Below are 11,304 nucleotides of genomic sequence, written 5' to 3'. Positions count from 1 at the left end.
CTCTGATCCCAGGTCAGTTGTTAAACCTGCATATTGATTTTTTGATGAAGGGAAAGGGGTACACTGACTACAGGTCAGCTGTTCGAGGGGGAAAAGGTGTGACTCAACAAAACTAATGAATTAGATCATTGGTGCTTCCTTTTATCCCTGTTTTAAGCCACACGAGTCGTCTCTTGATTTTATTTTTTTCACCTGAAACGTAAAGAGATGATTAAATATTTGTTCGTCTGTCCGCCTTCACTCATCACCTCTCACCCTTCCACATTTTTCTGTGTAGCCCCATGACTCACCTCACCGCCACCCTCCACACACCTCCTCTCACCCTCTCTTTCTCTTTTCGGTCCTGTCTTCCGTTGGGTGTCGCTCGTAGACTAGTTAGGTTGTTGGTTCAGGGTGGTGTGGAGAGGAGACCGCTGAGCTGTGAATATGCTTTAAGGCAGAGCCAAAAAGACATTGAACAAACAGATGGACATTTTTTTTGTTTGCCCACTACCTCTCAGTGAATATCTTTTCAGACAAATTTAATATAAAGTTGTCTTTTCTTGCCAGAACAATTGTCAAAATTTCAGCTGCAGAAATAAACACTGAGGAAATGCTCACGTCAGTCTAAAGTACACATCTCTCTCCTCCAGTGGAGGATCGGTTGGAAATGAAATTGAAAGATAAATAGATGGAATTGGAGGAAGTCCCTTGCATTATTCAGAGGATTTGCGCTCCATCCATTCAACTGTCACTCACAGCCTCTCCTCCTCTTTGTCTCCCTTACATGTGCACAAATACAAACACACACACACACACACACACACACAAGCCTATACACGTCTTCCACATGTCTCCTAGCTGTGACATCCATAGACAGTCATCATATTTCAAACACCTGTACGGTTTTTACTGTGACACATCAGTGTATTTCCATTTATATCTCTCTCTCAGACATATACACATAAAAAAAACAAATCAAGCTGCTGATAAAGAAGCATTTTAACGTACATTGGGCTGATGTGAGGAAAGTTGGTGCATTCTGACACTCTCTTTACACTGTGTTGGCACCATTTTGTATTAACAGCCAAGTGTTGGCTGAGTGTTGCACACATGAACATGAGATACAGGGAAGAGTCCTGGGTTTTGCAAGACGACACACAGAAAATGAGGGAAAGGGCCAGTGTATGAATGGGAAGAGCGATATAGGGCTGCAATCCATGCAGTGATTGGATGAGTGAGACAAAGTGTTGGATAAGAGGAGAGATGCACTCTTTAGAAAGCTAAAGAGTGTAAGTTGATGGCATTCGGGTGATGTTTCTGAGGTCTAAGGCACCAATGGCTGTGAGATAACTATATTTCTAAAAATATAATAATGCCGTCTTAATCAATAGACTTTTGACTGGGAATTGATCACTTCCCCATTGAAACATTCTGGCTTTAGTAACCTAAATACACGTTATCAGGCTTTGTTTTGCTTTTCAAATCATATTTTTTGAGTACTTCTCTTTTTCTTGTCTGGTTATACCATGCATACATAGCTATTATTTGCACATTATATATTGCTACCTCTGTCCAATGTAAATTTAGACAAACAAATTATAGGTCCCCGAGGCTGTCGCAACACTTTATTACAGATAGTGTCGTCTGAGTTCAGGAGATCGCATCAAACCATTTATCACATCACTGGACAACACCTGAACATCGCACACACACACACACACAAGGGGAGGGGTTGTGACAGAGTGAGAAAGAGGCAAAATAGCCATAAATCAGAGACAGACGGAAAGTTGTGGGGAGAGAGCATGAGTAGCTAGCATAAATGTTAACAGCGTTTTTCTCAAACTGTGAGTAAAAAGTGAGCGTGATACTCAAAGAGAGGGGAGAAAAAAACACATTTTTGTTTCCTTCTTTACCTCCCCAAGCCACCATTGCACTGTTTTGTATAAACTAAACATGAAACATCACCAAGCTGATACCGTCACAACTTTGAGAGTTATTTCCCTGATAATAAAAGATGTTTTAAACCTCAGTCATACTGTTTAATTTATGACGCTGCTGTTATGTCCACTGTCTTTTCCGCCATAAAGGGAGCTTAAAGGGACAAACGTGCATCACCACAGACTTGCTCTTGCTGTCCTCCACGTGTAAATATTAATTTTGCAAGCTAACTACAACATCAGCAGTTGTCATGGGCTGTGAAAAGGGAAAAAAATGCTTTTCTCAAAGCAAGGGCTTTTAATTTTTAAAGGACAGGAGCACACAAGGGCTTTTTATGCTCAGCGCTGCAGCGGCGCCGTTTTGAGGGTGTTCTGTGGGAGTGCGGGGAGGAAAAGGCAAAGTACATTTGCACAGGAACAACCGTTTTTAAACCAGCTGAATAGCTAACTAACGATATAACACGCTTCTTGCTAAAGAGAAGCAGGGGTAGAGAAAACGCTCTTGTTAGCTACAGGTTAGCCTTTAGCTGCTTTTTCCTCCTAACTTTAGGTTAGATGGGTAACTTTCTGAAGTAATTAGAGATAAAGAATATTGCCTTAAGCAGAGGTAGGATAACAATTTTAATTAAGAAGTATTTGAGTTAGCTTAAGGATGAAACATATATTAGCGAAATATTGTTAATCATACTTGGTGCCAAATATTAGTCAAAATGTTTCCTGTATATCATGGCCTCCAGGTTAGCTTTAGATCATAGCATCACTGCTAAAAGTACTCTTTTTTGCATAGGACTTCCTGCAGTATACTGACTCAGCAGTAGTAGCTATGTAGCTCAGCACATCAGAGGCCCCTCGGACTCCTGAGGGTCTGTTAGGGGTCAGAGTTCAGAACCGCATCCATGAGCCATGTCAGCATTGACCTTTCAAACCATGCATGCCATATCCATCCGCTTCCAGTGCTTACATCCGCTGTATCTCTAATCAAGTCTCAAATGGCACCCTAATCTCTATACCCCGTAGGGATACTGGACTGCTACATTTAAGACGCCTTACAAGGGTGTGTGTGGGCCCATAAGCCTGTGCTGTGTTTACTCCAATAGAGCACAGGGTGCTTTTTGAGACTAGACTTCTGTCTTATCTCTTCTTACCGCCATACAGCTTTGATACTCTGATATCAACAACAAATAATTGTATTATTAGTAAAAAAATATATATATATTCTACTCTAAAGGTGCCACTGTGCAGAGGATGACAAACTCTGTCACATATTATAGTTATTAATCTATTAATGGGGGGTTTGATCGAAGGGAGCAGAGTTGGGGAGCAGGGGTCGTAGTCTTTGTAATATTATATTATTCTAGTTTCATTTTCTACTTTGATGTGGTTTGTGAGATTGTGTTGTTTTGGTCACATCTGAAGCCTCTGACGGGAGGAGAGGAAGAGACAGTGGAGCGCTCGGACGATCTTTCGTGGACATTGACCTCACCTCACTGGTGCCAGAGGTCTCTTTACAGTTTGCCAGCGGGACACTCAACACTGAAAGTGCAATACACACACACACACACACACACACACACACATACATACATTGCATTCAAAGTAAGGTTGCTATACTTTTGAGGACCCAATGCTCACCAGGCAAACGTTCTGTTAGCTGGTTACAGGGTCCGAATGCAGAAAATAATGCACTCCAATACAGCAGTCTGTAATAAAACTTTTGTGAAGCTTAAAAGTACGCATTTTTGTTAAGACTGATGGGGCAAAATAATAGGAACAGTTTAGTTATGGAACAGTTAATGTATGCACTGTAATACAACTCAACCACAGCCTCAAAAATACCATAGATTTGAACCACAGCCTCTCCAACACTGTCACCAAAAAATGAACATTTTAGACTTCACAGAAGTAATTTTGCAGGACGCATAATGGATTGTATTACATCGTACAGGGTTTGCCGTTGTCATTCTTCTTCTTTAACAACTGCCAATATGTCTCAACAAAACCAAATAAGACAATATAATTTGTATCCAAAACTCCAGAAACAAGAAACAAGTCCTGGTTCTCTGTTGGCCCTTTCAAATTAAAACTAAATTAAAAGGGTCACATCAAGACAATTGTATGCTCCAAAGGAAGCCTCTTTGCACAGATTCATATTGTGATGAAATAATGATATCGCAACACAAATTTCTCTTAAAATAAGACCTTAATTCATTTAAAATGTGGCAATATATTCTTAATTTGGTATGAATATATTGCTCTAAAAAATGGACATCCTAACCAAATCCTTACTATGGACTTACTCAAAACGGACCCTAAGAAAAGCCAACAAACTAAAAATTTTTAGCAAGCATTGTGTAGGATATGTGTCCTCATGAGTATAGAAACACAAGAACACACAACACATAGCAATACACACACTCATTAACGGTCACAAACATATACACAGACATGCTCAGAAACACACACTCATACAGCACACACTTTACACAGCTTCAGCTTTGCCCAGTGCGGGGATAAGTGTGTGTCCTGTTAAAAGAAAAAAAAATCACTGTGTCATGTTTGGAAAAATCATTGTAAGTGTTTCTTTGGGAGAAAAACAACAAACTGCTTCTGTCGCTGATGTGTCGCTCCTCAATGGAACTTCAAGTACACTGAGCCAGCTAATCAAACACGGAGGACCAGAGGAACTGTTTGAGAAATGTGAATTTAATGGAATAGTTCTGAGACAAACACATGCTATGAGCACTCAACACTTTGCACTCGCTACCAACACACACACACACACACACACACACTGACATATACAAGGTTACTGTGTGAGGAGGGCTTACGGGTGGAGTTATGTGCCTGCATGTTTGTGTGTGTTAATATTCATATATGTGTGTGTGTGTGTGTGTGTGTGTGTGTGTGTGTGTGTGTGTTTGTGTGTGTGTGTGCGTGTGCAGTTAGCCTCTCCTCACCCATGCACCCAGTGCCTGCCTGTCCTGCCTTCAGACAGCTCCCAGATCAGCCATGGGGCTTCCAGTACAACCTCCTCTGCATTCCCACGACCTTTAACGGTCACTCTGGGATCAGTTTTAGAGCTAACTGCCCCGATCATTCCTCAGCAGACGCAGCCATACAAGATACAAGGACTGTTTTGGAGTCAGTGGTTTTCTGGTGGATATTGTGTATTACTGACAACATTTAATAAGGCGTTTATGTTACAAGGCAAAGAGGGAAGTCATTTTTTATTTCCAAGGTCTGACTGGACTGTTGGCCTTTTTATTTTGACACCTACTGTTCAGATCTGACTTGTCATCTCTGTCTGTGAGGCTGATGCAGGATCAGCAGAGGGGGCTTAGCAGTATAAATAATAATCTATCGAGTCCCTAATGACAGCTGGTCTTGAATCAGCACAACCTGGTGTAGGCTGCTGTTCCTATTCTCAAACTTACTAAAATCAGCCAAAAAAAAGGGGGAGACATACGAGTGTCCTCCTTTAGGTGACGTGAGAGGTCGTCCCACTTGTACTGCCAATTAGAATTAAAATGTCTCTTGCTAATGTGGGACAATATACCTGGAGATTGTGGACAGTTCACTAAACAGAATCTGTGATTAAGATAGCACCCAAGATTTGAAGGATTATTCTGGCCTTGGTGCCTATGAAATCCAGACTGCCCTCGTCCTTAACAATTTCCAGTTTTTTTGTGCCAACCTTTAGCCCTTTAGCTAGAGAGATTTCGTACCTGTCTTGCATTTGTCACATATTATTTTGACAGGAAGTACAGAGCGATTAAAATCTGCTTTTTTTTTTACGGTTTTTGCCTCAAGCCCTACATTCAGACAGTGTTGTTTACATGCAGAACATATCCGAGGCTGACATGGTTGACTGACCAAGGATGAAAGGCCCAAAATGGCAGGATATTTTACCAGGCTTCAAGAGTTTTCTTGCATCAGGTGTATTCAGGCTCCCTCTTGCATAAATTGCTCATGAGCTGTAGCAACGGTACATGTTAAAGGTTTCTACTTCTTGAGCGAGTGTTTTGGAGTCACGAGTGAAATCTCATACAAAAATTATCATTATCTGATTCTTGTTGAAATCCGTTTTTATTGATATTCCCAACAGAGTCGCATTCAATTTTCAGACCAGTTCCTACAATGTACATGTGATCATCTCATCTGAGAAAGCCACGCCCCAAAGAGACTAGATTGCCCATCACTTTCTACTGAGCCATGTTGAAGTAGATAGAGTCAGGCTACCACAGCAATCACAGTGTTGGAATTATTACAGAGTGCTCAGACTGTAGGGTTTTTAGCCATGCTAGCGGCAATCTCGGTCGGTCACTTTGGTCCAGACTGAAATGTTTTGACCACTATAGGATAGATTGTTAAGAAATTTGGTACAGACATTCACATCTCCCTCTGGATGAACTGTAATAACTTTGGTGATTCCTTAACTTTTAATTTAGCGCCACCATCCGGTCAAAATCTCAATTTTTCCAATATGCTTTGGTTTATGACCAAATACCTGCAAGACTAATGACATTCCCATCAGGCTCAGCTGTATTTTGTTTTTTGTGCTAATTAGCAACGGTTAGCATGCTAACACAATAAACTTCTAAACATCAGCGCGTTAGCATTGTCATTGTGAGCATGCTGATGTTAGCATTTAGCTTCACTGTGCAGCCTCACAGAGCCTGTAGACTCGTCTTGTCATTTAAAGTGGTAAATGATTGTTGAACCTGACTTTGGCCATTTCAAACTGACCTGAGGACTGTTAGAAAACAAATGCCAGAACACAGTCAGTAGAAGAGATGGAGAAGTTAGTGACATTTTCAGAAATCAGAATCAGAAATACTTTATTGATCCCTGGGGGAAATTACACACTTAACTTGTGTACTATGTATGTCTTAGTTGATTCGAGATTTATGCAGTGCACAGTGACAAAGATGGAGCAATGCCTTCAGAGGATAATACAAAAAAGAGTGAAAGATCCAGAATATCAGTATAAACAAAGTTGAATATTTCATTATTAATGACCTGGCAAAAAGCTAGAAGTGTTTAGGGAGTGTGTCTTGCAGGCATAGCAGTTTGCTTTGAGGTGAAACTATTCAGTTGGAGATGAGGAGTAAATAGCAACCAGCCGTTGCTCTGTGATGGAAGTGAAAAGCAAAAGCCTGAAGACAAATGTGCAGCTGGAGCCTGAAGTAGTGTTAACAAATAAAAATCTCTCCAAAATTGTGGGTCTTAATTTTAAAACAACCAAAAGCGTGGTGATGGGTGATGTGTTCAAAGGTTGAAGATAATCCACTGTTATGAAATCTGTGTCAATGGGCAGCTTTTTCTCCTGCTCCATACCTCTGAGCCCTATCATGAGATACTTAGTCCTCAACAAACACATACACACACACACACACACACACATGCATGCATGCAGAAACATGCTGGCACTCACATTCGTCTTTCTATACACAGGCACACTGACTGTATAACTCTCGCAGCTCACACACACACACATACAGACACACGGACACACATAGCTGCCAGCCAGTTTCACTGTATACTTTATAATGTAAACCTCCAACTAACAGCGGTCTGACACGGACACATGCTGTGAATAAAAGCACACTTTTACTTACATGATATAAATATGATTACCTATATCTAGAGAGAAAGAATATTATATACAGTATAATAATTAGAAAATAAAGAGTCACCTTTTCAAAGTGCCTGTGGTGAGTTCATTTTGTATTTGAATGTGTGTGTATATGAATGTATCTGTGTGATCTGCTTTGACATCCTGTATACACACACACACACACACACACACATACACACACACACACACACACAGATAACCCCATAGTTTGGTGGTCTTTCTTTAACAAATGAACGCTATCTAATCTTTATCAGAAATCTCACCACACATCAACATAAACCTGCACAATATTGAGGAGGAAAAACGTCCACATTAAGAGCACACACGCGTACAGACACACTAGATGTGTATCAGCTGTGCTGTGGCAACCGTTCGGAATAAGCTGTCCGATATAGATAACTCCTCTGCTTATCTCCCTTTGTTTTATTCTTCACACAGTTACCTCTGTCACTTTTCATACGTACAAACGAGTGCAACACTGTGAATACCTTCGAAGAAAGACCACAGATCTGAAAACGTGCACCGTTGCCCCAATTTCTAAACGATTACGGCGTCACCTCCTTCTCTATGAAGGGGAATCCACAGGCTTTTTTCACCCTCCCTTCGAGTGTGGCCATTCAAAACAGCTAGAAACACTTGGTTGTCACCACGGCCAACGTGGTCGGCCGGCACTTTGTACAGACTAGTTTGTTTTCAGTTATACTCCAGCCTTAACACTCACTCATGTCTGATTTCATCCCTGAGGGCGATCACCCTTCCAAGAATGAAGAGGAATTTGTTCTAATGTCAAACAATGTGTTTTTGAATTTGGAGTGATTTTACTTTGTTGTATTTGCAGCCTAATTTGTTTCAGATTTGTATGTTATCAGAATACAATGTATAACAGCAAGACCATGAGGGTATGTAACGTGAGCAGGAAGGATTGAGTGGAGAGCTCAGATTCACCTGATGAATATTCATAACTGTGACGTCACCAATGGAGCTCCGCGTCGTCGTCATAGAGATTAGAGTGGATGACGGGATTATGGGAGAGTCTCCGCCACACTGGGATTGGCTGCCACTCTGTTTTTGTTCCTCTTAACTGCCTTTATATGTGCCGTTTTGTCACTCGATCTCTCTCGCCGCTCATCTCCTCTGCTGCACGGAGATATTGTGACCATCGCCCACGTTTTCATTTTTTCATTTTCCTTCTTCCCCTTTTCACCCTGGCACTCTCTGCCATTTTTTTCCCTTCTCCATGATCCTCTTAGCCATTTTCCTCTCTGCCACATTTTTTCTGTTTTTGAAACCCCACCCTCCCATCGAGCAGTATGGTACTGTAGTAATTGCTTTCTTCAGCTCCATTGGCCCAATAAGAGAAAATGGGCCCTTATGCTAATAGCCCATAAAAGACACTGAGCATTTCCCAGCAGGAATCCCACATCAGATTATTTTATAGTGCTGTACCAGACAGTAATGTCTTACCTCTATGTGCTCTAAAAATAAAACAGGAGTTTGTGCTGAAGACTGAAGGTCATTGCAGTGAGTTAATCGTTTATTTGGAACAAAATATCAGAAACGTTTTGATTTTATGCAGTCTAAACTTCAGCTACAAACACACACACACACCAGCCGGCACAGAGACCTACAGTTGTGATATCATACCAGGCAAGCTCCTAATGTTACACACAAATACAAGTGTCTGTTTGTGTCCCAGTTGGATGTTGCTATAACAGCTGTTTGTGACTGAATGAGGCTCTGAGGGAGAGTTGCTGCCAGCTTTGATGTCCTAATTATCTATCTATCTATCTATCTATCTATCTATCCATATATCTATCTATCTATCTATCCATCTATCTATCTATCTATCTATCTATCTATCCTCCATGTGTGAGTGTTATTCTTAGTTTAGCTTGTGAGTGTGTGTAAATCTGCAAACACCTGCCCTGCGGAGTCAGCTGACATTGTTTCTTTCTGGGTTTGGTTGTGCCCAATCTACCTTGTGTGTGTGTGTGTGTGTGTGTGTGTGTGTGTGTGTGTGTGTGTGTGTGTGTGTGTGTGTGTGTGTGTGTCTGCACTCACGAGAGACATGCAGTAAACACCTTGATGTCTGTGTGCATGCTTTTGTTTTGTTATGCAGTGTTTGGCTGCACATTGATGAAGGCATGTGTGTGCGTGTGCATTTACTCGTCTGTGTATGTGCATGTATTTTATAACATCTGTCAGTGTGTAGTGTAGCTGAACATGAAACTCTGTGTACACTTCATTATCTGAACTGTTATTTCAGATCAAATGTACTATCCTCCATTTTATTCAGCAGATACATTCAACCACAGTTTAGTCATTTTCTACGTGAAAGTTGCTCAGGCAATCTGCCTTCTTAGCACCTGTTAACCTCTCCATAACTCTTCCTACATGGCTCACAGCATGCATATTATATTACATTATATCACACACATATTATACTGTCAATGCAAATCTTGGATCACAAAATTTACTTTGAAACTTCCCCTGAAAATCACATTTATCAACTGCCAGCCAGTTGCTTAGGATAACAAGACAAGACAAGAGGCAACAGCAATGCTGTGAGGCTGCACTTAGGCACAGTGGTGCTTTGAGCTAAATGCTAACATGTGCTCACTATGGCAGTGCTATCGTGATGATGTTTAGCAGGTATAATATTTACATGGTCACCATCTTAGTTTAGTTCTTTGCTAATTAGCACTAAACACAATATACAGTTGAGGCTGATGGTAATGTCATTTGTTTTGCAGGTATTTGGCTGTAAACTACTGTACAGTACTGGACAGATTCAAATTTTGACCTGATGATGTCGCTAGAGGAGAAGTCAGGGGATCTCCAAAGTTATTAGAATTCATCCTCTGGGAACCATGAACGTCGGTACCAAAGTTTGTGCCAATCCATCCAGTTAATGTTGAGATAATTCAATTCAGTCGGTCTGGATCATCCAACCAACTGACATTGACATCCCTTGAGTCATGGCTAAAAATCAACCAAAACGCTTTTCCTTCATCATGTGATGTTAGTCTATTGTTTTCTAAACTTCAAGACTCAAAGCATCAGATCAGTGCTGAAAGTGAAGTGAAACTGGGTTGACAAATTGTCTGCAAGTTGTGTTTTTGAGGACAAGAGACACTTCTGCTCCCTGAGAAGGGCAAACTGAGTGAAGAGCACTCTGAACCATTGTCACTGACAAAGAGAGCAATGTTGTGTGTGTGTGTCTGTGTGTGTGTGTGTGTGTGTGTGTGTGTGTGTGTGTGTGTGTGTGTGTGCGTGTGTGTGCCCTGAGTGGAGAAACACTATGGCCATCTGCAGTGTGAAAAAAAAGCCTTGGAGCTGTGAACGCTGCTCAAGCAGAAAGACAAGAAGGAGAGAGCGTAAGGTGGAGGGGAGGATGAGAGGAAATGAAAATGAAATCAAATATTTTGCTATAAAGCAACATGAAGCAGCGTCCTGACAGAAGAGATTCAACCATTTTTCCACTTGTTTTGGGATTTCAACATGAAGTAAACCTTGAGCAAATTACCTAAAAATGATAATGGGGATGGAAAACTCACACAATTCAACATTATCAAAGTCATCTGCACTAGTGTGGAAAGAGTTAGTTACATATCAGTCAACTTTCCATCAAATCAGTCCGAATCCATCAGTATACCTTTAGTCACATAGTCCACCAATCATTACGCATTACGCGAGCCTCTACACAGTATTGGAAGACCATGTCCAATAGCTAAAAAGTACAATCAC

The sequence above is a fragment of the Enoplosus armatus genome, chromosome 17, assembly GCF_043641665.1.
Source record: "Enoplosus armatus isolate fEnoArm2 chromosome 17, fEnoArm2.hap1, whole genome shotgun sequence".
NCBI classification, from domain to species: domain Eukaryota; kingdom Metazoa; phylum Chordata; class Actinopteri; order Centrarchiformes; family Enoplosidae; genus Enoplosus; species Enoplosus armatus.
Note: the sequence above shows the minus strand (reverse complement) of the source record.